At 44.2% G+C, this 24,229-nt stretch overlaps 1 protein-coding gene across 1 annotated transcript in view; it reads right to left on the bottom strand.

Annotated features, from left to right (window-relative positions):
- KMT2C (lysine methyltransferase 2C) overlaps window positions 1-21,923 on the bottom strand; it is a 183,371-nt gene extending 161,448 nt beyond the window's left edge. The window contains exon 1 of the mRNA XM_056857992.1: window positions 21,844-21,923. The gene's annotated coding sequence lies outside the window, so the exon portion shown is untranslated. The remainder of the gene's footprint in view (window positions 1-21,843) is intronic.
- Between the last annotated feature and the right edge of the window lie 2,306 nt (window positions 21,924-24,229).

Raw genomic sequence — 24,229 nt, 5'->3', positions numbered from 1 at the left:
TTCCAGGGCTATCCTAAGCTCCAGAAGTCCAAGACTGATCCCAGTTTGTCCTTTGCCATCTCACTTCTTTCTTTCAGCCTCAACTGCCCTTGCTGTTGCCTCCCTCGGACTTCATTGTCAGTCACATACTTCGCGGCTTTACTGGTTTTCTTAGTTTACTCTCTTTCTTCTTCAGGCTCTCCTCTTCCCTGGTCCTGCCCCCCTCAGTTATTTCTATTCTCCTCTTGCACCTTGGCCACATCTCCCCAAGCTAACAAGCGTCCAGCCACCAATACCCAGCCAAGTCCTTTCAGCCAGCTGCTTGCCTCTGGGTGACATCAGCTGGCCCTGAGCTCTGCCTCCTTCTGGTTAGCCTAGTTGGCAAGACCTCTGCAGTCACCTCTGCAGTCACCCACAGACTGTTGTGTGGGCCATCTGAATGGCGTCTTCCTACCACTGCTCTTCTTCGGGCTCTGCAGCTCCCCTTTTTATGAGATGCTCAGTGACCACTACCAGCTACTCCTGCCTCTGCCTCCTAGCCTGGTAGTGCTAGCCGCATGCAGATGGGTCATAGCTTTACATTTTTTTAAATATATGTATCCTTTGACAATTATCTAGAAACCTCAGCACCACAGTTCTTATTAGCATGTCTTCAAAACCCAAATATCCAGAAAAGTGAACATTCTTGTTCTCCAAATTAGTGTATTTGTTGAATAGATATGTATACTACATTTCTCAGTTTATAAATTCCTTAGGCAATTTGCAATAACAAAATACAACTGAATACTGTAACAAAATTCAAACATACATCAAACAGCACAAGATAAACTATGAAGTTGAACAATCTGAATATAATTGTATCCTGCCTTTGTATCCTACCTTTCCTAAAAAGAACAAATACAACTCTCATGTCTGTTCCCCTTGCTCCAGCATCACTACCCTATAGTGGTTATTAGAACAGCCCCCCTGACCTCTTAAACCTTCAAATAGGGCTCCCCCATCTCTGAGTGTGGAACAGCTTGTGCTCCCAGTTCTACAATGTCTATTGACAGTGATAAGACCTGGCTGCACATGTAGCTGTGCATGTAGCATATCGAGTCACAGCTACTTTCCTCTCTGCAGTCCACCAAAAATGCTTCTGTTGGATTCATCTCTCTTTCATGTTTTTTTTTACACTATCAAGATTTTTATTGCTACCCTATTGTTAAGATGCAATATTGTCCTTCCCAAGCCTCAGACTACCAACCAGTCAAACATTTGCATTCATGCGCCTTTTGTATGCTGGCCATAGATGTATTTTGACATCCCCACAAGTCTTCTGCTAACATCCATTCATCCATAGTCAAATTCCAATTAAAATGCCTCAGCCATGTGTTGCAAATGTATACATTAAACTACATTTTGTATTATGTATCTGATTTCCTGCCGCCATATTCTCTTTAGACTGTAACTTCCTCTGAGCAGAGAGTCTGCAATTGTTTGGAAAAAAAGAGCATATAAATGTCAAACAACCACATGACTGATCCTTTTCTTCTCTTTGTACAGTAGTAAAAGAGTACCATGAGGACCAAGTACACTTAGTTCAAATCAATATTTGAACAGTGACTTTACTCTAGAGGTGGACAACACAAAATAAATAATAAGAAAAATTCAGAGCATCAGTGCTAGATGGCCAATTTAAAAATCTTCACTCAAAAGGCGGAGATCTGGTACCACCTTAACATGCAGAAACTAATCTTCTCTTGAAAGAAGTGTACTTGATAGGCACTTTAAAGAATATATACAGGGCAACATTTGGAATTATTATTTTATTAAATTTATTAATTTTATTCCTGCAATCATTTTGAACCTAACATCTTGTGTGCACTTTCACCCAAACTTCCACAGGTATTTTGTGTTTTCCTTAATATATACAAAAACAGTTGTCTGAGGGAGCATATACCATGCATTGTATAAGTAATAACACACTCCAAGATAATTGAACACACAAAATGCATGTTTACTCAGAAGTAAATCCCACTGATTGCAACAGGGACCTACTTTGATGTAAGTGAACAATTTAGTCATTTTTCAAAGGCCAATTTTTTATCTTATCACCTGCATTGTTACCAGAAGCCCTTAATACTTCTGTAACTAAAAGCAAGTGGGGGGTGAGGTGTTTACAATGATAGATCAGAACCCTATGTACAAGCCACTAAGTTTCCACTAGTAAGGGATGGGCATTCCTCAAAGCACCTTGTGACAAAACAGAAACTGACAAGGCAAACAAAGAAAACAAAACAAAACTAAGGCCTGAGAGCTTGAACAGCACTTAAAATGTAGGACAGGAGAATGACGTTGTAAGCCGCTGTGGATCCCAATTTTGGAGAAATATAAGGAATAAACATCCCAGCACACAAAGAGTGGCTAGATTTCAAACTGACCACAAATTTAAAAAGAAGGTTTTTAAAAAGAGAAGAAAAAAAAAAACCAATAATCCCTGTACAGTCTAGTCACAACCAGCACAAAGCATGGTGTGTGTGTGGGGGGGAGACTTTTAATATTCTTTACTGGGATAGCCAAACTATGACTGAAGAATCACATGTGGCTCTTTGACAGGTTAATGTGCAACTCACAGGTCAACACACTTTGTTGCTCTTGCAGCATTTGGACTCCCCCTCCTCCCAATGGATCTTTTTCTCTCCCCATATAGCAGCCTTTCACTGCCCCCTCTTTCTATAGTTTTTGACTGAAGCATATGGGAAAGAGTGCATGCAAGGATCTCAACCAGCCCCCTAAACTATCACAAGCCTGTGAAAAGGAGGGGTGGGGTGAAGTGGACGCAGAGGCCAGATGAGCAGCATTACCAGCTTTTGCTTGGCCAACTGTACTCCTTTCCTTAGTTTTGTGCGCTCATCACTTTCCCCACTGCCTGTTAGAGCCTGGAGCAGTCTCAGCAAAAGAAAGAGGAAGAGTTCCTTGTCAGCTCTGCTCCTTCCACCCATTTCTGCTTTGTGACTTCTTGCCCAACTAACCTTTACTGGGAAAGAGGTGCCCCACCCTTCTCACAGCCTGATGCTATGCATGCCCTTGGAAGTATCCCATTAACTTCAATGGCTTACACCAAAGTAAGCTGGAGCAGAATTCCATACTTCATGAATTTCTGTAGAAACAGGTTTGCCAAGGATTGTAGCCCAATCCTATGCATGCTTACTCAGAAGTAAGCCCCACTGTATTCAGTGGAGTTATTTCCAAGTAGGGGCAGAGCTTCAAGAATGTAATGTTGCCTGGGGTGGGGTGGAGGCTGTGGGAAGCCAGTAATGGAGGAGAGTAGACAGAAGTTGAGAAGATGACATCAGTGAGGCTCTATTAGTCAGGCCAATTACTTTGACAGCAGCACGCCAGAAACAGCAGGCTACTTTCCTCCTTGCCTATCAAAAGGCTGAGGAACAAGGTCAACATCTGACCTCGTTAACAGAATTTTAGTAATGCAACTTCTAACCACTTGCTTTTGCAACTAAACAAAAAACTTCTGCTGCATTTTATGAGTTGAAGTGACGACGTTTGTTTTTTCTCCCACATCCCGTCCTCTCATAGATGAGAGGCTCAGTAAGGGGAGAAAAGTAACATATGCTGAAGTAAATAATTAAATCTAAAATTCTTTGTATTGTGGACTCATATTTGACATTGAGATAGGACAAAGCATCATTAAGCCATGATATACAAAGCATAACCTTAATATTTTATAAGGTGGAAAAATGTCTTGCTGCTCTCAGACTTCTAAAGAATTATCAATGCTGTTGTTCAGTAAGGTCAGTTGGTCTGGCCATCTGCATTCTGTATAATTACTTTTTAAATACTGTACAGCACATCTTTAAGTAATTACTGTTCAAGATAAATGTGGTCAAGAACTACTTGCTACAGAAGTTGCCAAGGTGTGATAAAAAAATTCTTCACAATGATAAAAAGAATCTAACTGATATAAATTCAATTGCAAAAGTGAAAAAAAAAAACCCTGCACAGGACAAACTTCATTTTTCATTATTCTAAGGCAGGAGATGGCGTTGGAGGAGAGTGTTATGGATGTTGGAGGAGAGTGTTACGGTTACTGTGGACTGCCAAAAAAACAAATCAGTGGGTTATAGATCAAATCAAGCTTGAACTAACCCTAGAAGCTACAATGACAAAACTGAGGATGACGTACTTTGGTCCCATTATGAAAATACAAAAGTCACTGGAAAAGACAATCACGCTAGGAAAAGTTGAGGGCAGCAGGAAAAGAGGAAGACCCAACAAGAGATGGATTGACTCTATAAGGCCATGGCCCTCAATTTACAAGATCTGAGCAAGGCTGTTGAGGCTAGGACATTTTGTAGGACGTTTATTCATAGGGTCGCCATGAGTCGGAAGCGACTTGACAGCACTTAACAAGAGAGGAGCTGGCATTGTACAAATATAAAACAAAGTTTGTAACCTTAACCAAACCTATAAGAGAAAAATGAGTACACTTGAACATATATTGGGGGTGGACCTTTACCCTACCACTGTACTGAGCAAAGTCTGAAGCCTGCCTCTAGCTTAAGAAGCCTTCCTACAATTTAAATGGCTATTCCGCTGGAGGAACAGCCAGTTAAATTGGAGGACAGTTTTCTGGAGGGTGGTAAGATCCACTCCAGTAGGTTTAAACAAAAAATATATATAGTACTTATAAGAAAAAGGTCAAAATTTATAGCATGGTGGTATGCATGATCCAGTCACTCAGCACTCTTATTATTGTTACCTTATAAGTGTTTGTGGACCTGTATTCAAGAGATATGCAGCAACTGCCTTCACAGTATTAAGACACTACTGTATCATACTTTTTAAAGAGACATAAATGAATGGCTTGAAACAGCTTCATCACTCTACTCATAGAAGGGATTTCCCCTCCATAGCAGGGCCTGTTCTATTGTGCATGAAAACAGTAACAGGAACACTTAAGAATTGCAAAATACAGTTAATATAACCATACTCTGCACTTTATTAGGGTATAAGAGGCTTTACAATCACCAAAACTTCTCACAAGGCTGGTCTAGTAATAATGGTTTTGCAAAACCAAAACAAATCTCCACCTGCCTTCAAGCAAGTTCAATAAAGGCATAATAATGTCCTTTAAGTTCCCACATTCTAACAATAGCAGAACTGCTCCATATTTCAAAAATGGAAATATAAATTGAATTAAATTCCTCATGTCAATTGCATATACTTTTTAAAAAGTTTATCTTAACGATATGAAGACATTAACACTATAGGTCTTATTTGAAGGGAACATCATCCATACAATATGCTGAAGAACTTCTTCCTTACACTGCTGTATCAAGTTCCCTGAAACAAACTAGTTACATAACCCATTCTTTCAGTTATGACCTATTTCTTACAGCAAACATGCCATTATTTTTAAAATGGCATCAATACTTACACATACTTCATTCTATTTTGTTCCATATAAGACTTTTAAAAATATGTCCATCTAAGAAAATAACGTTATGCATACAAGTTTCCTTTTAGGATTTTGTACATACTTAAAAGGATTTGGTAAAATAGCTGTATAGGCAACAGTAATATGTAGGAAACATATCATATTGTAAACTGTCCAGCAATCCAACATTCAAATGGAGAAAAACAGCCAGCAACATTATTTCACCTACACCATTTTTAAAAAGGTATTTCAGATATTTAAACAAATGGCCTTTGTGCACAAACCTTCTGCCACCCGATACCAGAGTTTCTTACTTGATCGTGGGGTATTAGCTAACGAATGTTCAACACAACACCGAAATAACAATTTCATGACAACCAAAGAGAACAAACGCCGTTAAAATAATCTTGAGTATCCAGCGTCAACCGAGCTCCCCCGATAACTTCCTCGGACTGTGCCTGGGGTCTCGCCACCCCTCTCCGGAAGACTGTAATGCAACCTGCCATATATAGCCTCAGGGCTCCTGTCATATTTTGCTCTTTAATACAAAAGAAGTTAACGGCAGGGTACTCACCGCCGTCCAGTTCTGTCTGTGCAACATAATCCACACCCTGGAAAACCTTTCACAAAACCCCCCGGGAAGACGGAGGGGCCGGCATCGAGGCGCAAAAGCAGATTATCCACAGGAAGACGTTATTTACATGTTAGGATCCAAGCCCAGCGTCGCAGAGAGAGAGAGAGAGAGACAGACAAACTGCTCAGCACTCTCTTAGATCAGCCATATTACTCTCCCGAATCAAACAACACTTCACTTCCCAGGCGACTTCCCCAGCAGCCTCGGCAAAGGCGGCCGGCAGGCGCTCCCCGGGGCGCGTCCAGCCGGAACCCTCTTTTGCAGGCGCTGCCCTGGAAGGCGATCCTCGAGCCCCAGAAACGCCTCGGAACTTCGGCTCTCGAGACTCCCCCCCAACGACCAGACTACAGCCGTCGGAGGAGGAGGAGGAGGAAGAGAGGAGGGAGCAGAGCTAGAGAAAGTAGATCCGACCGTTCCGAGCGCCGTGAAAGCGCGGACTGGATTCCGGCCCCGCCGAGGAGCCGGAGCGGCCAGCCTCGGCCGCACGCAGAGCGGCTCCGCCTTAACCCTTTCCCGACCAGCCGAGGGAGCCTGACGCCCACGGATCCTCGCCTTAGCCAACCACCTCCGGCAACCTCCCTGCTGACACAACCCGAGCGAAGTCAGGAGCAGAAAGGAAGAGGGTTCTCGTGGCCTAACGCAACCCGAGCTCCGTGTTCGCGTGCGCAGCTGCGCGTCCGAAAGCCAGCGATGGTAAAAGCGCTTTGGCAGGTCAGCTCCGCCGAACTCAACTCTGGCTTTCCCTGCGTACGGCTCCATAAAGGGGAAGGCAAACGGTATCCCAGCCCCTTCCTCTGCCTCCTGCTAAACAACTTTGTTTCCCCCATTTCTACACAATGAGAAGCATCCTCCTCCTTCCCTCTGATGCACGCATGTTCAGAAACTACAGCAGAGCGGCCAACTAAAGAGTTTTCATCCATTTTCTCCACACACTGCAACGGTTCCCTCGTTGACCCCTTTCCAGTCCCTCAACTGGCTTTTGCCAAAAAAAAAGCCCCAAAAACAAACCAATTCTCAACTGAACTGAAACAAAGGACACGTTATAGAACTCATTTTACTTGTCCTCTAAAAATATCACAAACTCACCCAGTCATCCTTCAAAACCAACCAATCTACCAACTCTTAAGCCACAAGGTCATGGCTGAGGTCAAGGGATCTTTTGTCTGTCTCAAAACTATGATGAATAAAACAATCTCAGTGCCTTTCTGTACATTCAAAATTGAACTATATTGACACTACTGCTCAGATAAACAGAAAATCCGTGTTACATTCTGGCTACATTTTTAGTGAGTGTCCTTTGGCTTAGAACACGGCTTGGAAGCAAGAATAATGATGTTTATTTCACACTTGCTAATGTAAAATCATTTGGTTCTAACAATTAATGCTGTCATCCAATCCACACTTGACAACAAGTCTAACTGAAATCAGTGTGATTTACTTCTGAGTAAACATGGAAAGGATCAAGCTACCCACTTGTTTGATGCATCATCCCCATCATATCCATGTGCAGAGGCCATGGTGCCCGGAGCAACTTGTGCTGCTACCACAAGCTGAGGATTCTCCAGATTGCTTTCATCAGCACTAAGAATGCAGAGGCACACACAACTGACCACACAGCATCCACACATGGAGTATTCTGCGCACTTCTAGTGGGGAGAGAGTGTGTGTGTTAAGTGCCGCTTCAGACTCATGGCGACCCTATGAATCAACGTCCTCCAAAATGTCCTATCTTTGACAGCCTTGCTCAGGTCTTGCAAATTGAGGGCTGTGGCTTCCTTTATAGAGTCAATCCATCTCTTGTTGGGTCTTCCTCTTTTCCTGCTGCCCTCAACTGGAATAATATACTGGAGTAAAGCGGGTTTTGGGGAAAGCACATATCGAGGATGGGGAAAACATGGAACTATTATTACAGTGTGCAATGTGGAAGTTCCAGAAAGAAATTCCTCCGTTTTAGAGGCAATGCAAAGAAAAACCTTCGCATGGAAGCAGCCTTGCACCAGCTTAGCTGCAGTAGCCACATAGTCCAAGTACAGCACAACAGTTGTCATTCACTGTGCAGTCAAGGCCTGTTCTGTGTCCTCTGACCAATTCTGTGCCATGCAAAACATTTTGCCTGGCAACTGTGGCTACTGCTGAGGTAGCAGTGCTATTCCATTGTCCTACAACAGCACGACATTTTGTGTTGGCTCACAATACCAGTGTCACAATCTGTGAAGTTTTCCTATAACAAATGTTGCCCCATTGCACTTCTGCTGCATTCACTGTACCCAATTTCAAACAAAGCAGAAACTTAGAAGAAGCAATATGCCTGAATATTAACAATAGTAAAGTATAAACTAAAATCTAACGAAGCTTCACAGAGGAAAAACCCATTTTGTTACAGAGAACAAGAGTTGGTTTTTATACGCTGACTTTCTCTAACTTTTAAAAAGAATCAAACCAGTTCACAATCTCCTTTCCTTCCTCTCCCCACAACAGACGCTCTATGAGGCAGGTGGGACTGAGAGAGTTCGGAGAGAACTGTGACTAGCCCAAGGTCACCCAGCAGGCTTCATGTATAGGAGTGGGGAAACCAACCCAGTTCACCAGATTAGAATCCGCTGCTCGTGTGGAGGAGTGGGGAATAAAGCCCGGTTCTCCAGATTAGAGTCCACCGCTCTTGACCACTACACCATGCTGGCTATGTGATACGAAGAAACACGATGGTACTCTTAATGAGAATGATGAGATATCTGATTGCCACCCAGATAGTATCTTTAGTATCTAGAGCAGTAAGTCATCTTCAGCCTTTACAGAGAGAGCTCACTCAAGCCAAAACTGTATCCCTGGTTTTAATTAGTTGCCATATAGTCCATTTTTCTTCACCAGATGCTACATAGAACAGAGCTCCTGTTTAGCTGCCATATAGAAGTGGGAATTATGCTGCTTGTTATGGGGAAATGAGAAAAGGTGCACCCAGTGAAATTCTCTCTTCTACATACATACTGAGAATTCACTGGTTAATTGCATCTGGATCTCCCTTCCTCCCTCTAAAAAACATACAGTAGCCTGAACAAAGAAACAATAGTAGCACCAGTGACGTGAACCACCTTAGGTCAGGGAATGACCCATCAGTTGCAGTCTAGAGCAGCATTTCCAGGAGTCCCAGGGGGTGTGGGAGTCTGAAAGTTTTTTCAAACTCCCTCCCATCCCTGTGTCCTCTGGCTACAGGTCATTAAGCAGGAAGGAAATGTCTTGCTCTCTTCAAGGCAAAGCCCCTTCAGTCTGTGAGTGAGGTTGATTACAACTTGGATCAGGGCCTTTTGAATCATGGCCCTATAGAATCGCTGAGACCTCATCTTTTAAGCCATACACAGACAAATGTACTTAAAATTGTACTCAGTGTACTTCAAAATGTACTTAAGGACACTTACAATTGCTTTTAAAAGGTAGCTCATGTGGCTCTTGTTGGAATATTTTGAGGACACTAGAGGATAGAAGCTTCCTTGGCGCATGCATGGCATGCTCTACACTTTAGAATACGGCTGCCCAACACATGGCAAGTGTCTGTGAGGGAGGAGGTGAGGGCTTAGGGATCCGCAAAAAAGGTAAATCAAAATGGGTTGCTATAGTTTTGCAACTGCTGATCTAGCATACAGTTTGTTTGACTGGCTTTAGCTCTGTATTGTGTCCCTGTACTGACACCAGACCAGGGTTTAGCAGCTAACACGGTAAAAAAGGATATGACTAATTAATTAAATCAAATTTGAAATAAATGTTACCTCAAGTTACTTAAGAATATAAAAATGCACAGTGTGGTGTAGTGGTTAAGAGCGGTGGTTTGGAGCGGTGGAGTCTGATCTGGAGAACCAGGGTTGATTCCCCACTCTTCCACATGAGCGGGGGAGGCTAATCTGGTGAACTGGATTTGTTTTCCAACTCCTACACATGAAACCAGCTGGGTGACCTTGGGCAAGTCACATTCTCTCAGCCCCACCTACCTCACAGGGTGTCTGTTGAGGGGAGGGAAAAGGAAGGTGATTGTATGCCGGTTTGCGTCTCCCTTAAGTGGTAGAGAAAGTCAGCATATAAAAACCAGCTCTTCTTCTTCTTAATTGTATCAATCTAGACTGTTGGGCATATATGCAGCAAGAGCATTAGCCAATGATAAATTAAATTGTATATGCATCCCCTCAAAGAAATGGTATGATCAAGCTGCCACACTGACACTGCGAGTCACTCATACATTATGTTGGGGAACTGTAACTGAATTGCAAAATCAAAATGAAGCTAGCATGAGGAAGCCCAATATAGATTGGGGCTGTGACACTAGGGAAGGGAGTGGATTTTACTCTCCCCCGTCTTGCCCACATCATCTCCCTAATTGGAAATGGCCCCTCTGGGCTGCTTTAAGCCCCTGAAAGACAAGAGAAAAAGAGATAATATGGGTGTCAAAACTCCCTTGTCCCACAAGAAGCCTTTGGGGTGAAGGTCAAGAACAAAACATACAAAATTGGGGAGTAAAGTCTCCCCAAAATTGGGGAGTGAGCCATCACCAGCCCCTCTAAGCTAACCCTCAGCTGAGAGACCAAGACTCCAGTCCTACCAGGTGTTAATTAAGGTCAGCCCTGCAAAGCAGGACACTTGCAAGTTCCAAAAACAATTACTTTGGTAGCTGTAGCCAAAATAGGCCAAGGTACTGGGTTTCGATTAAAGCCCCAAAACCCACACACCACCACAGGAGTATAATTCATAAGGTTTATTAAAAGAAATGTGCAAAAGCATACAAATATAGAAGCAGAAAAGGGCAAGAGTCCAGTAGCACCTTAAAGACTAACAAAAATATTTTCTGCTAGGGTATGAGCTTTTGTGAGCCACAGCTCACTTCTTCAGATACCAGCTGTGGCTCACGAAAGCTCATACCCTAGCAGAAAATATTTTTGTTAGTCTTTAAGGTGCTACTGGACTCTTGCCCTTTTCTACTACTGCAGACAGACTAACACGGCTACCCACTATGAAATATAGAAGCAGTGCAAATTAGGGAAGAAAATAATAAAACTAAATAGTTAACCTAGAATACTTATTCAGACTTTAGTCTGACCCAGATGTTACCTAGTCAAACTGAAAATACAAACACCAGGTAGAACTTCAAAGTCCAAAATCCCAGAAGCAGGTGTTCCAGCTGCTCGAGGCTCAACCTACAGTCAAAAGAATGGCTAGAAGCACCATAATAGAATGAATGGTCTTGCTTTATGCCAGTTGCCCACAGGTGGCCTGATCTTGTTTGGCCAATCAGGTGTGTTGCTATGACATGTGACCACAAACCTCAGACTGCAGTTGACATGTATTCACAATCAAGCAACTTTCCCATGCCCAGGGTTCCTTGAGCCAATGAGATAGAACATGAGTGTGAAACTCCCTCTAGGTCTCTGGCCTTGAAGCTCTCAGGCCCATGATCTCACTTGCACCTGTGCCTGACTCCATCTCATCCCTTATCTCCCTCTGGAAATTGCAAGTCAGCATGACATTAACTTCCCAGAGAGGAGCCTTCAGTAACTTAACTAGGCTCAAAAGCCTGAACCAAGTTTTGAAAGGCCAAGCAACAGCTTAAAAAGGCCAGTTTCTTGACAATGGGCCTTACTCCCTCCTGATACTTACAAAACTAGAGAGGAAGGTCGTTTTGAGCAGGCAAGCCTCTTTTTTTTGTACCATGCTTTATATCCCCCTTTTCACACACAGTTGGTTTTTGTAATTCAGATGTATACCTGGAGACATTACTTATGGTTTGAGTGACTGACCTACCAAGTGATGTTTATAATGTGCACATGTTTACCCTGTCAATGTGAGGGTAGTGTTGAAATCATTCAGTATCACAACATTATCTGCAAAGGATATGAAGTCAGCACTTTATTTGGATGCTAGCATGCTTCCACGTTTTTCACACCCTTCCTTAGGATATATACATCCTAATATACTAATAACTATTCCAGGAGGTACAGAAGAGATTAGAATTTCCCAAGGTCACTCAATAAGTTTAATAGTTGCAGGTGAATTTGAACTTGGATCAATCCTTGTCTGATATTGTAAACAGTATACCACGCTGACTCTCAGTGGACCTTATGCATAGACCACACGCAATTAGGCCTGGTTTTGCCTCCACTTTGTACATGCCGTCAAGATCTATTTTCATCTCTGCCCATGTAACTAAGCTTTGTGTGCACATCTTGATCAGTCAGTACCTTCACTCCCTTTAGTCTCAGTCATTCCTTTCCTTATTTCGAGGCTTTCAAACAACTGCTGTGTAATCCTGGCTTAGCATTTTGACAGTATATCTAATGTCTGATATCTAAATGTGCATTCTACTTTTTAAAACTAACTGTACATTTGAGAGCTTAATATAAATGACTCAATCAGCAAGAAGAAAACAAAAAAAAATGTGCGTCTGTGGAAAAAAGCATACAAAGGATACCTCCTGAAAATAAGGAACATATGCACATGATGAAAACTTTTACTTTTATAGATGATCTGCCACTGTTTTTCACAACACATGTAGCCCTGTATTGTAATTAGGCATCCTACAACTATGAGACTTTACATGAATGGCTATAAAATGTGGTACCATGGCAAAATCTGCTGCACTTCAAGGAGTCCCAATTTTATAAGACAGAGCAAGAGAATGGTTTGTATTATGCTATTGCAGTACTCCCCTAAGCATGGGCTAGAAATGAACATCAGGAGTATTCTCTGATTGTATTCCCAAAGAAAGTGGAAAGAGAATCAAAGTATCTTCCACATATAAAATGTTTCAAACATTCCGCCTCACTTCCATCATCTACTATCTTCTTCCTTTTCTTGGCTTATGGATGCTTCTAGTATACAATCCATATTCCAGACTCCAACCTTTCCTACACATAAAAGAAGCTCCCGGGTGGCAGGGAAATCCACAGAGACATTTAACGACAACACACGAACACACACACACACTTCAAAATCTCTCATTAAAAATCTAAGATGTAATAAAAGAACTAATGCTTAGGCACCTGGTGTGCTGTGTCCACTGACTCTTTGTATTGTTCACAGATGTCTCGTTGCTACCTTTTGCTACACCCATCTCATCACCATCTGTTGCCCCCATTTTAAACTTGAGACTATGAAGCTTCTTTGGATAGAATATACCTTCCAAAATGAATATGCAGGCAGCACTTAACACATAATGCTGTCTTAGCCTACTATGAAATGCTTATGTACAAGTAGATATCATTTGGGGAGGGGGGAACCAAGTGAAGAAAGTCATGACCAAAGTAAGAAACAAGTATATACTACAATAAACTTTTAGATATATTTTTTCTACATATACAGGTATTATGCATTCACACAATAAAAGTCTGTGAAGATCCACCTACAAACCAGTGACCTTTTTAAGGGGGATAGCAAATATTTTTAGTTATCACAACAGGGATTATGCATCAATTTCCCCCATCTAATTCACTAGAAACTGCATTCACAGTTGGGTTTATTTATCTGAAATATTTATATACTATTTTTCTGCCACAGGCACTCAGTTTCAGGAAATAAAAGAACAATGTGTCAATAATCCCTAAGAAACACACCATGCTTATCACGTATGAGCCACAATCCAGCACAGGCATTAAATTCATTGGTTGTAATCGGATTCAGCATGCCTAACTATGCTGGATTGTGGCCATGAACATTTTTAATTTGATAACATCTTCTACATATACATAAATGTAAATTGTAATAAAATCATATACAGGCACTAAATGTGGTTCACTTTTTGCTTACTTATGATCTTTGAGTAGATTCATACAACTGCTCTCTTAGCACATGAAAGCAATGTTTCTGTTAATTTCACAATGAGATCAAAGTGGACGGGGATCATGTTAACAGGCCCTAAAAATATTAAAACATTCTCTACACATAAAACAGGCCTCAAAAATCAGGCTTGCTGAACTCACAGTTGCACTGAGTCCAGCAAGGTAGTAAGGAGCAGCATTCTACAAGGGTCAGAATTGAGACCAGTGCTATTAGTTCATAATAATCTTAAACTGAGGGTGAGCAGCAAAATGCCCACATCTGCAAATGACAGCAAATTATTCAGGAAGGTGAGAAGCTCCAAAAAGATCTCCCCAAATTGGGTGAGGACATGGCAAATGAAGTTCAGTGCTAGCGTAAATAAAAGGTTATTGTTATTAAAGTGATGCACATGGGGGCTAAAATGCCCTATTTTAAATAAATGCTGATGAGATATGAGCAGGATCTTTGGTTGAGGATGGCTAACCATTAACAATGTTAGTTCATTATGCAACAGGGCTGAAGAGGGTAAATTATCGGCGGGAAATGGCCAGTTTCGTTTTACCCTTGTACAGGTCCATGATGCAACCACATTTGAAATACTGCATATAGCTGCTGGGTGCCATATCTTTACAAAAAATAGTGCAGTCTTGGAAAGGGTGCAGAAAAGGATAACCAAAATCATCAAGGGGTTGGAGCACACTCCTTTCAATACAGGCAACACAGTTTTTGGCTTTTTAATCTAGAGGGGGAAAGATTAAGAGAGGACATGATGGAGTTTTATGACGTTATGCACAGGTAAAGAAAGTGCACAGAACTTGTTCTCCCTATCCCATAATTCTACAATTTTGAGTTCAGGAAAGTAAGGCAGGATAGAATTGTTTTAAACAAATAAACTCATGGGCACCCAATTAAGTATATTCACTACAAACATAGTACTTCTCTCAGAGAGCAATTAACTAGTGAAATTCACAGCCATGGGATGTAGGATAACTAACTGAGTTAGCTTTAAAGGGGAATTGGACAAATTCATGAAAGCTAGGTCCAGCAACAACTATCAGCCATGATGACGCAATAAAACCTCTGCACTCAGAAGCTGTAACCCTCTGAGTAGAAGTGCTGAGGGACAACAAGGATAGCCAGTTGCCCCCAGAAGGCCTCTACTGCCTGCTTGTAGGCCTTCTGGGAGCAACTGACTGGCTACTGTGTGAAACAGGATGCTCAAATAGATGGCCTATTGGTAGGGTTGCCAACCTCCAGATACTAGCTGGAGATCTCCTGCTATTACAACTGATCTCCAGCCAATAGAGATCAGTTACCTGGAGAAAATGGCCACTTTGGCAATTGGACTCTATGGCATTGAAGTCCCTCCCCTCTCCAAACCCCACCCTCCTCAGGCTCCGCCTCCAAAACCTCCCACCAATGGCAAAGAGACCTGGCAACCCTACCCATTGGTCCAGTCCAGCAGAGCTGTTCTACTGTTGGAGCAGTTATGTTGTACTTGTGGTTTAAATTTATCACTCTGACTAGTTATATCCTTGTAATAGAGTGGTTGAAATTTTTACTATCAATATATCTAATTCTCAACATAGTCCCAACTAGAGATACTTTAAACTGGAGATTAGAGCCATGAACAGACCAGGTAGATGTTTCTACAAACCTAAGAAAAGCCCCAGTTCGCAGAAAAATCTGAAATCTAAAAAGAAAAAGAAAAAAAAAGAAAAAAAAAACCACTGGGGGTTCAAGGGAAAGTGAGGTCCCCCCCCCACACACACACACAATTTGTGCAACTGGGCCTGGCCTAGCACCCAACACCACACAACCGGGCTAAGCCCAGCAGCTGGAACCACACAGAAATTTCCCAGGGAATATTTGCCATGGGGAGGAAGAAGAGAAAGCTGGAGAGGGGCAGGAAAAGGTAGGCTGGTTGGTGGGTAGGCTCCTCTCAGATGAAGAAAAGGGAGGACTATGGGGTCTTTCAGGGAAGGGAAAGAGGAAATAGCAGGGAAATTAGATGTCCCCTGCAAGTCTTTTCGGCCCCCACTTGTATTTACTTGTTTACTATCAAAATGTTATTAGGTATTATTTTATTTAAATATGCATTCTTATCTGCTTCACATGAAGCAAAATCCCATGAGAAAAAGAGTATATGTCTCCTTGTCTATTTATTTTTGCTTTGTCTCTTGTTAATTTAATATGCTAAAATGACAACTACAAATTCATAGCAGCAAGACCTATTCCTTTGCAAGCATAAAAAACAAATTCCATACTCACCAGATTAAAAATAAAATAAAATTATTATTTGATCTACGAAGCTATGAATAAATACTAATCACAAGGAGTTACTGTGATATATTAGGATCAAATCCTGCAGGTATCCCAAAAAGGCCCAGAACATGCTTATAAAGATCATCCTTCTTGACAGAATAACATTTAAATTGTGGCAAAGCAAAATGCTACTTAAACCAGGAGTTCCCAACATGATTCCCAGGGGCACCATGGCACCCGCCTATACCTTTGTTGGCACCCACCAAGTGTTTTTAGAAAGTGGGTGAAGAGAGGAGGGGCTGTTGTCCAGTAGGGTTTCTGATTGGCCACTGAAGATCTGGTGGGTTGTGCAGATTAAAATAATACGTTTTCAGTGGCATTTTTCATTATCCCTCTTCTCCCCTGCGCTTTGCCTTCCTCAGTGTGTGTGGCTCCGCCTCCCGTGGCAGCCATTTTGTGGTTGCATCCACCACCCTGTGTCAGAATTCCAAAGGTGCCCAAAAAGGCTCACAAAGGCTGGGAAGCCCTGATTTAAACTGATTGATTACTTTTTTTTTGCACATTTTTTTTTGCACATTTTTGTCACACAGCTAAGATAAACAGATGTAACAATGAAAAGCTTTTGTTTTACCTTAACTTCAGGAACTTTTATTCACCAGTATACCAAGTAATAGTACAAAATTTAAAATAAAAATATAATCTACCCTCCTACTCTTAACATATGGCTGTTGTTATACCAATACCTCATGGTCAAGAAAAGGCTATGGAAATGAATCGAGAGAATATAATTCCCCCCATAATAGTTGAACAGAATCACTGACAACAAGTATAGGTTCCTGTCATACCCAGCCTGAAATAGCAGTCTCATTTCACACCTACAACCTCCAAAACCTTGTTTAAAATTTGAAATAAAGTTTATTGTGTGTTAAAAATGAACTCAGTATAGTGGATTTTCTAATGTTTTGCACTCTTTAGTCCTAACAGAGCCCTAATAACCACAAATAGCAGAAGACCTTTCTTGGCTCCTCTCACCCAGCTTCCACAAACCACAGTCTGGGATCCACATAATTGCTTTGGCAAACATATATCATGACTTCTTCCTTTTTGCCAACTGCAGCTCCTCACATTGGAGGCTGCTTTGGAAGCTCCCCAAATGGGGAGTGGTTTGACAGATGGCTCAAGGGAATTATTTTTTTAATGAGATTCCAGAAATCCCATTCAAGAATGGAAGTTTCTCATGTAAGCTTTTGGATCCCAGTCATGGTGGATGGGGGTCAAAATCACATATAAGTATAACCACATATTTAGATTGAAGTGCCATCAACAAGGTGATGACACCCAGAAATATTTGAAATTTATATTTGATAGTATGCAGTTGTATGTAATGCTTGGCTGCAATTGGTGACTAGAGCCAGGCAAGCCCACTGAAATTGAATCCAGCCAAGAATGAGGTAACAATAGTTGACAACTCTTATGACCTGAAGGGAGCCCTTCCACAAACACTGATAAGTTTCAGCCTCCCCTGAACACCCAAATAATAACCTAGGGATGCCCCTGGATCCCTGCACTAGTAAAAGTGGTAAAAAGAGCACTATCCACCAGCTCCTTCTAGGGAGAAGGCTGGAAGCCTTGCAGTCAGATTTAGACCAGTCATCTGTCATTCATGTCTTCATAATGTCAGGAATGAGCAACTGTTGGTTTACACTAGATTTTAAGCTCACTTGCATGCATCTGACATACATTAGTATTGTAGTAAACAGCTTTCTATTTACCAAAGGTTACTTTTGGAGGGAATTAAAATGTACAGATGGTGCACCACAAGACAGCCTATCTCCCCTATGCTCCAGAATCTGTGAAGCCTTTATATTGCTTCTTGTAGGTTATCCGGGCTGTGTAACCATGGTCTTGGTATTTTCTTTCCTGATGTCTCGCCAGCAGCTGTGGCAGACATCTTCAGAGGAGTAACTTTATATTGCCTTACAGACACAATCCAAGGTGCTGGTCCTGACCAATATGGAGCTAAATAACTGGGGCCTACATACATGAGAAACCAGCTCCTTCCCTCTGTGCCACATCATGCATCATGAACAGTCTTTGGAGAGCAACAAAGTGTCATGGTTAGAGTGTCATACAGGATCTAAGAGACCCAGGTTTGAATCCCCACTCATGCCATGGGAGCTTGCTGGGCAACCTTAGGCCACTCACACACACTCAGCTTTACCTACCTCAGAGGATGGTGTGAGGATACAATGAAGAAGGGGAGATTGTTCTAAGCCACTTTGGGTCCCCAGTGGGGAGAAATATGGGACATAAATGAAGTAAGTTGACAAATGTTTTGTAAACAGAGACTCTCAGGACCAAGAAGGGTGCAAAAGAGGTATAGTTGGCCATTGCTCTCCAGCTTGAAACCTGACAAATCTGAAGCTTCACTCGTTTCCTTGAGGAAGTGCAGTGTTTATATTCAGACAATGTTTGGTGGCAAGGGATAAGCAGGGGTGTATGTATAAATAAAATAACACTATAAGCCTCTCCCCTGACCTGGATGGCTCAGACTAGCCTGATCTCATCAGATCTCAGAAGCTAAGTAGAGTCGGCTCTGGTTAGTACTTGGGTGGGAGACCATTAAGGAATACCAGGGCCATTATGCAGAGGCAGGCAATGGCAAACCACCTCTGTGAGTCTCTTGCCTCGAAAAACCTAATGGGCTGTGACTTCACGGCACTTTACACACACACAAGCCTGTCAGAATCAACAGAATAAAGCACATAATTTCTGCATAAATAGGCTCATTCCATACGCCTATGCATACTCTCTGGACTGGTAGTGTATACTTACTGAAAATTGAGCCAAGTGAACATAACAGTATTGACCTCTCATTGGTCAAACTCTGACAACATAAGGATAGTAGTACACAAAGTGAACCGAGTGTAAGTAGTTGTATTGCCAAAGTTAACAGCAAACTCATCATGGTGGGCTTATGACCAGCAGGTGGAAGAGACCAGGTATACTAGGCAAATCACTACTCTGAACAGCTTTACTGGATGACACTTCACAGACCCAATAGCAACCGAGAGAAATATTGTTTTAACGTGTGACCATAAGAGCAATTGTGCAGTGAGTATAGTGGTTAGAGCTAGGAACCAAGAGGAAAGGTGGGATATAAGTGTTTTAATAAACACAAACATATCCTGGTATGAATCCCCACACTGCCACGGAAGCGTGCTAGATGACCTTGGGCCAATCAGATACTCTCAGCCTAAACTTCCATATGGGGTTGTTTTGTGGGGGAAAATGAAGGAACTGAGAATGTGCTTAAGCCGCAACAAGTCCCCACTGGGGAGAAAGGCAGGGTATAAATTAAATAAATAAAAATAAAGTACATTCAATGTAACATTTCACTGGAAGAAACTGCTGGAAGAGGCCCTTTATACACACTTTTAAAAAAGCATTATTTCTGTCTTGAAATAGCCTCATTTCATTACAACTGGTGAGATCTGCCCAACAGGGTTTACGCTCACTGTAGTGACTATTCCCCCGAATTAGGGGGCTGCCTTTCCACAAGAACAAAAGGAAAATTAAAACAGCTCAAAGTAAGAACATGCATGTGTACAACTTTAAAAATTGGTTACAAAGATCTTTGTGTTAAGCAATCATATTATACTTATTTTTACAACACAAACACATAGACATGTCCACAGAGCTCCCTCACAAAGCGCCTTGCCAGATCCTCAATATGGACAGTACACATACTATCTGTTGCATGGTCACAGAAGCATGTGGAGATCACTCACATCATAACTTCATTTTTCAGCTGATAAACATATCAATTTGAAATATACTTGAAAAAACATTAGAACAATTACATGGCTAATTTTCACACCACTGTAGTAGGCAGGAGTTGTCATATCTTATCAAGCAAAACTGAAGCTACAGTCCTATGCACATTTTGTTGGAAGTAACTCCCACTGAACAAAATGGGATTTATTTTCAGCAAACGTGCATAAGAAGACTGTAAATATCACCAGCAGATTAATTACAGTGGTATCTTCAGCTGAGCAGAATACTTCTGGATGCTTTGTAAGGAATTGGTCTACAGTTTAGGGGGACAGAGGGGAAAGGCATTTAAACAGCCATCCTGTAGAACTGAGAGTTTTCTTAATTAGAAAATATGAACATTTCATGTTTCTGAAGTTCATCTGAAAAGTTAAAGATTTATTTTAATGTAAAAGAGGATATAGGATTCAGTTCAAATATAAACAGTGCACAGGAGAAATAACTACCTGTAAAATTGTATATGGTTTACCACCTACAAGTATAGGTTTTCCCACTACCCTTTGAGATTTGAGTTTTTAAACTAGGCAACTTAACTTTTAAAGCAAGTGATCAAGCACAGATGAGTTTTGATTTGAGGTGACCATCTAATCGGTTATACTGCAAAAGCTAAGCCATAGCCCATAGATACCTAATCTTTCCAAATGCACTGGAAGCAGGAACATAGGATGCTTCAAAAACAAACACAAAACTATCATATATTCCTTCTCTATTATTATTTGAATCTATATTATACAGCATAGGTGTTTTGTATAAAGGTATTCCCAAAACTTTGCACAAAACCCAAGTATGTTAGTCTGTAAATGATACTTTCAATCTCAAGGCAAAACCCAGACCAGAACCTCACAGTTAAAGGCAGCAAAGGACATAACCAAATAACTCAAGTCCTTGGTACTTAAAAATATGGGATGTAGATTTAATTTCTTCACATTAATTAGGAGATGCCAGCAAAGAGAGAAAGATGGCAGTTACGAGGGACAAAGCCAAAACAACCCCCACCACACACACACACTCTCTCTCTCCTGTTGTTGTGCAAACCCCCTCTGCCTGTGGCTTTTGACAGCTCCCAGGGAGGAGCTTTCCATTACATTGTTTGCAAAAGTCTCCCTGCTCTGGCAAAAGCCAGGCTATACCCTATATATACACATATAAGCAAAAGCAGTATTATGTTAAGAACAATACTGAAAACCTCTAGAGTAAAAAAAAAAGAAAAGAAAAGAAAGGCAGCAGCAATCCTTAAACGCATTTACTTGGGAGTAAGCCCCATTGAACTTAGCCACGCTTACTTCCGAGTAAGCACGTTCGAGGCTTGCCCCGAGAAGAGAGGAAACTGGAGGAAGGAACAGGCCGAGCTTAATTTAGGAGGAGAGAAAGGAGGGCGACAAAGGAGGAGAGGGAGATGAAGGGGCAGCCAGGGAAGGGAAAGCAGGGAGGGCCGTTTCAGACGGGGATGGAGGGGGACGGGAGTTAAAAGTAAAGAAACCGAGACGGGCGAGGGGTGGCGACAAAGGACGGGGTGTGGGGAGGCAGGAGTGGGAGAGAGTCGAAGGCAGGGACAGAGAGGACGATTAAAGGGGGGGAGGGGGAGATGGGGCCACGCTCAAGAAGGCGCTGGGGCAGGGCAGGAAAGGGGGGCCAAAAGTGTAAACAAAAGAAAAAGAAGAGAGGCAGCATGGAAGGGGAGGGGGGAGGAGAAGCAAAGGAGAAGCAGGAGGAGGAGGGCAAAGTGGGGAAGAAGCAGCAGCCGCCGCCGAGGGACTGCCCTTCTTGACATGGCAGCTCCCGGGTCAGCGACGGGGGGTGGGGAGGAGGAGGCCGGCGGCCGGCAGCCTCCCCTCTCCCTGCCCGGCGTCTCTCCCCCTCCCGCCCGCCACACGCACGAGCCCACAGGCCCCGAACTTACTTCTTCCTGACTCTCTGGAAAGGGGAAGCGCCATCTTTGCGAGGCCGGCCCCTAGGTCTTTTGTCTGTGGCGGCGGCCGCGGGGGGAACTCCTGGCTGAGGGGGCGGCGGCGGCGGCGGCTCTTGCCTCGCCGCCGCCCGCGTCAGGCTCCGCTCCTCGGTTGACATCCTAGTCGGCCGGACGGGGTGGGGGGAGGCGCGTGGAGGGCGGCGCGGGCCGGCGGCGGCGGCGGCTGGTCGCGACGCTCCTCCTGCTCCGGTTGCTGCTGCTGCTGCTGCGGCCGCGGCGGCTCTCCCTCTTCTCCGCCTCCTCCTCCTCTTCTACCTCCGCCTCGCATTGCGGGCCTCAGCCGCCGCGGACCAGCGCGCAGGTAGCGGCATGGGGAGGGGAGGAGGGAGGGAGGGAAGCCCGCCTCAGCCGCGACGCCACAGAGGGGGGACCCTTTCGGGGCTGGGGGGGGGGAGACGTCGAGGGCGGCGGGTGTGGGGGAGGAAAGGGGGGGAGAGGGAGGAGGCCGCGCGCCACCCCTGAGGAGAATCCCGCGCCTCTCCTGAGGAGAATCCCGCTCCTCTTGCCGAGAGCCCCTCGCAGGCCCCGGAGGCCACAGGCGGAGGCGGCGGCGGCGACTCCGCTCCTCCTGCCCGGCTGCTGCTGAGGCGGCCGCCGCGCGCTGGCCCCGCGCCCTTCCCCCGCCCCCAGGGGAAGAGGGAGGCGGAGGCCGAGGCTGGCGGAGGGCAGCTGAGAGGAAGTTTTGACAGCTCCTCCAGCTGCCGCTGAGGGGAAGAGAGGGCGAGGAAGGAGGGGGTAAACGGCCGGTGTGGACGTGTTGCGGTGTTCATACGTGGGGGGATTATTTACTACTTCAGGTATGTATTTATGTGTGTGTATAGAAAATCGCGCGTGAAGCGTGGCAGGCTGGCGCTGCCCTGCCTTTTCCCTCAGGCGGGCCGAGCCAGGAACTTTTAAAGGGGGGGGAGGGGAGGAGGTTGGGGGAGGGGCGGAGGAGGCCGTCGTCCCCGCGAGGGGCGGGGGAAGGCGCCGCTCGCGCCGCTCCCTGAGGCGGCGGTTCGAGAGGGCGGGGCGCGGCCGGCCCGATTACGTTCGGGTTGGCGTGTAAACAACTCCCGCCTCCTCCCCCCCCCCCATAGACACCGCTATCTCCCGTCAAGTGTTCGTTACTAGACCCAACGGCTGCTTTAAACAGAAAGAGAGAGAAAGACGTCTGTTATTGTGATTCCGTCACGGCCGCTGCCTGCCCGCCTCCCTGGCAGCAGACAGCGACACCCGCTCGCCCTCCTCCCCCCCCCCCGCTTTTCGAGGCCGGGCCCCCACACTGCGCCTGCCCAAGGGGCCCGCCCCCCGGCCGGCCGGCCCGCCCGCCCTCCCTCAGCGCAGACAGCTCATTGGACGCGCCGCCCGCCGACGCTGACCTCACGGGCTCTGCTGTTGCGGCTGCTGCCAACAGCGGCGTGGGCGAAAACGCGGAGTCCGGGAACGCAGGACGGGAGTTGGGATCGGCGGCCGAGTCTGGAGGCGCTTTGCAAGACTCGACGCGGTTTTATTCCCGCATCAACTCCCGTGGGCCTTTCGTTTGCAGCAGCCAAAACATAAATAGGGCACTTTCACACATGCCGAATAATGCACTTTCAATGCACTTTAACGATCGTTTGCAAGTGGATTTTGCCCTTCCACACAGTAAAATCCAGCTTCAAAGTGCTTTGAAAGTGGATCGAAAGTGCATTATTTGGCATATGTGAAAGTGCCCATAAATAGGAGGTTTTTTAAAAACACTTTAACGACTTAGGAGAATGTTTTTCCAGGATATGTTTGGATAAGGAATGAAATTTTGTTGGTCTTTAAGGTGCCACAGCCAGGACTTGTGTTAATTTTTTTTGCTACAAAAGCGTTTGTTGTGGGTTTTTTTGCTGGAGATTTCCAGCATGTACGTGTGATTGAGCGCTCCTGGGTATGTTACCCACATCAATCGCACTTTTTTCCTGGAACGCGTGTCCTTTTTTGCACATGTGAATGCGCACGCGTGGTATAAACCTGAGCGCCAGCGACCCTAAGTGGTTAGCACGTGGACGTGAACCGCTGGGGAATCAAGCAGCGAGCGTCTCCCCACTCCGACCCTCCTCGGAACTCAACGCAGAGGCTGCCGTTGCGAAACAACTTTGTCGTTCTCCTACCCGCCTCGGGTAGAGCTCAGAAGGGCGAAGGGAAGCGACTCCTGTAATGTTTACCCACCAGTAGACAGCCTCCACCTCCGAATCCACGCGACATTTTGGCAATGTATTGGGTGATATTGATCACTAGTTTCGACTAGTTCTCTTTGCAAGGTTGCAGATCACAAGGGGGGGGTGGGAGTTTAATTTCTACCCCGACT

Source organism: Euleptes europaea, chromosome 11 (assembly GCF_029931775.1).
Source record: "Euleptes europaea isolate rEulEur1 chromosome 11, rEulEur1.hap1, whole genome shotgun sequence".
NCBI classification, from domain to species: domain Eukaryota; kingdom Metazoa; phylum Chordata; class Lepidosauria; order Squamata; family Sphaerodactylidae; genus Euleptes; species Euleptes europaea.
Note: the sequence above shows the minus strand (reverse complement) of the source record. Positions and strands in the feature narration are given on the sequence as shown.